Source organism: Rhinopithecus bieti, unplaced genomic scaffold (assembly GCF_001698545.2).
Source record: "Rhinopithecus bieti isolate Rb0 unplaced genomic scaffold, ASM169854v2 scaffold_52662, whole genome shotgun sequence".
Taxonomy (NCBI): Eukaryota; Metazoa; Chordata; class Mammalia; order Primates; family Cercopithecidae; genus Rhinopithecus; species Rhinopithecus bieti.
Genome location: NW_016862971.1, coordinates 4,419 through 7,658, shown reverse-complemented (window position 1 = coordinate 7,658; position 3,240 = coordinate 4,419). Strand labels below are relative to the sequence as shown.

At 38.8% G+C, this 3,240-nt stretch overlaps 1 pseudogene; it reads left to right on the top strand.

Moving 5' to 3' along the window:
- Positions 1-158: 158 nt before the first annotated feature.
- Positions 159-1,537, top strand: LOC108525436 (eukaryotic peptide chain release factor subunit 1 pseudogene; annotated as a pseudogene).
- Positions 1,538-3,240: the final 1,703 nt, after the last annotated feature.

Here is a 3,240-nt window from a genome sequence, read left to right as displayed (position 1 = left end):
GGCATCTATTGATTGTATTTTCTTATTCAAATTGTGGTTTTCCTGGTTGTTGGTATGATGAATTTTTTTTATCGTATTCCAAACATTCTGGAAATTATATTGTGAGATGTTTAATTACACTTAACATTATTTTTAAGCACATAGTCTCTATGTTGAAGTACCAAAAGAGCTGGATATGTTCAGCTTCCTGTTGGCCTCACTGACACCAGGGTGTATGGAAGTGGAGCACTGAATTATGCCGCTTTGTTGCTGCATGGTAAAAATGGAAGCTCCGTTTCTAGTTGGACCCTGCTGACAATGGGGAATGGTGGGGGAGTTGTCTTAGTTTAGGTTGCTATAACAAAGTACTATATACTGCGCGGTTTAAAATAAAAAATGCTCTGAGTGACAAAAATATTAGCTGACGAGTTTGGAATTGCATCTAACATTGAGTCATGAGTAAACTGTCTTTCAGTCCTGGGAGGCATTACATCTGTACAACAAGGGCTCAAACTTTATAACAAAGTACCTTCAAATGGTCTGGTTGTTTACTGTGGAACAACTGTAACAGAAGAAGGAAAGGAAAAGAAAGTCAACATTGACTTTTAACCTTTCAAACCAATTAATACATCATTGTACTTGTGTGACAACAAATTCCATACAGAGGCTCTTATAGCACTACTTTCAGATTATAGCAAATTTGACTTTATTGTAATAGATGATAGTGGTGCAGTTTTTGGCACGCTCGAAGGAAACACAAGTCCTGCACAAATTCATTGTGGATCTCCCAAAGAAACACGGTAAAGGAGGTCAGTCATCCCTGTGTTTTGCCTGTTTAAGAATGGAAAAGCGATATAACTACGTTTGGAAAGTAGCAGAGACTGCTGTGTAGCTGTTTATTTCTGGAGACAAAGTGAATGTGACTGGTCTAATTTTAGCTGGATCCGCTAACTTTAAAACTGAACTAAGTCAATCTGATATATTTGATCAAAAGTTACAATAAAAAGTTTTAAAGTTAGTTTGTATATCCTATGGTGGTGAAAATGGATTCAACCAAGCTATTGAGTTATCTACTGAAGTCCTCTCCAATGTGAAATTCATTCAAGAGAAGAAATTAATAGGACGATAGTTTGATAAAATCAGCCAGGACATGGGCAAGTACTGTTTTGGCATTGAAGATTCGCTAAAGGCTTTGAAAATGGGAGCTGTAGAGACTCTAATAGTCTCTGAAAATCTGGATAATGAGATATGTTCTTATTGACAAGGCACAGAAAAGGAGAAAATTCTCTAACTCCAGAGCAAGAAAAGGATACATCTCATTTCATAGACAAAGAGACTGGATGGGAACATGAGCTTATTGAGAGCATACCCCTGTTGGAATGGTTTGCTAACAACTATAAAAAATGTGGAGCTACATTGGAAATTGTCACAGATAAATCACAAGAAATGTCTCAGTTTGTGAAAGGATTTGGTAGAAGTGGAGGTATCTTGTGGTACCGAGTAGATTTCCAGGGAATAGAATGCCAGGAGACAATGAATTTTTTTACCTTGGTGGCTAGTAGGTAGTCAGCAAAACGTGCCTCACCCTCCAACATCCAACCCAAGGAGCATACCCATGGTCGAATCCAAACATGTCCCTGCCTCACAATTGGAACATTTCCAGAATTTAATCCATGAGCATTGGATATTGAAAAGAAAACCGAAACAAAACCAGACCCAATCCTACACTTCGGTTTGTCATGGTGTCAGCACAGCAGCCTACAACTAAGTTCCTAAATGCAACTTTGGACTAGTGTAAAAAGGAATCCCAGTTTTCACTTTACTTGGTAGTATAATTGGTTGCTCTTGTATTTTATGAAAAAAAAATCTTTTTTTAACCTTCCTACGTAGAAGCAAAAATACTTTAATTGCTGTAAATTTTCAAAAGTTAATAGAAGTGAGATCAGACTGGTTTGTTTCTTATTTTGATTGGAGAAAAATTAAATTATTGCATTTTGCAGTGACCCATTTACATGGCATTCTCAGCTTAGACTGCATAAGAAAAAATACATGTGGTGAAACGTTGGAACCATTTCTCTCTTGGTCTCTGTTTGATGTTGAAAGGGTGAGCTAATAGGAGGCCATTTCAACTTCACTCCCTCACGCTACCCACTCCCCTGCCAGTCTGGCAGTTTCAAGGATGCAAATTGCATTGCAAAATCAAACTGACTCCTGAAGTATTTGAGACAATGCACTGTTTGCTTCCATTTGTTTGGCAGACACATTTGTGCCAGCATTTGGGAGCCCTTTGAATCAATTGTTTTGACAAGGGTCCTTATAACCTTAGCCTACTAGAAACCAGTTTGGGATGGATATGATGGGGCTTCTGTCTGCTGCTGGGATTGGGAGAAATAAAACATGCAATCTAAGCGGAAGTGAAGAAATTTAAAGATGATTTTATTTTGTTAGGGCCAATTCTTGTTTAAAGGGAGGTGGGCGTGTTTTCCTTGTGTTGGATGGCATGAGATTATGTGAACGTTTTGATGTATTAAACTGAACTGCAAGGTTTTTCACAGAAACGACAGACATGTATAACTGCATGTAATTATAAACACTCGACCTCCTGGTGGGGTTGGGACATCTGTTTCAAATGTGGGACTTACAATCACCTCTCACATGAGAAATTAGGGGCAGGTGGAAAGGGATGGGACACAGCTTCTGGCACCATAGACTTAAGACTATTTTGGATTCAAAAGTTGGCCTGAAACCTTGAAGCTTATGCTTCACATCTGGGCTATAAGTCAGACTTTAACCCAGTTGAAATGCATGCCATGCTTGATGTGGTGGCAGCAAACAAAGTGTATAGTATGTGCCCAGTGGTAGCAATGGAAAAAAAGTATAATGTATGGACGTTGAAGGACCAAAGTCAATTGATATCACTTTCACACTGACTAGGATAGTGGGGTCCATTTGGTTTTGAAATTGGGTACTTTTAACACTTTAGTGCCTGACTGCTGTTCTTTGCTGACTTGACTTAGTCACTCGTAACTTTATTGATCCGAACCAGCATCTTGTCCCCAGGTTACAGATCTGCCTATCTTTCCAATAATCCTATTTCACTTAAATGAAGGGAGTATGTCTTAAATGTAAAGCTTCTGGTTCTCACACTGTACTCTGAGGTCCAAATGACTGTCTGTTAATGTGTAACCTGATGTCCCAACCCCCAGTGAGAGGAGTTGATTCTTTGGTGTTCACCAAAATGGGAGACACTTTACTGGAACA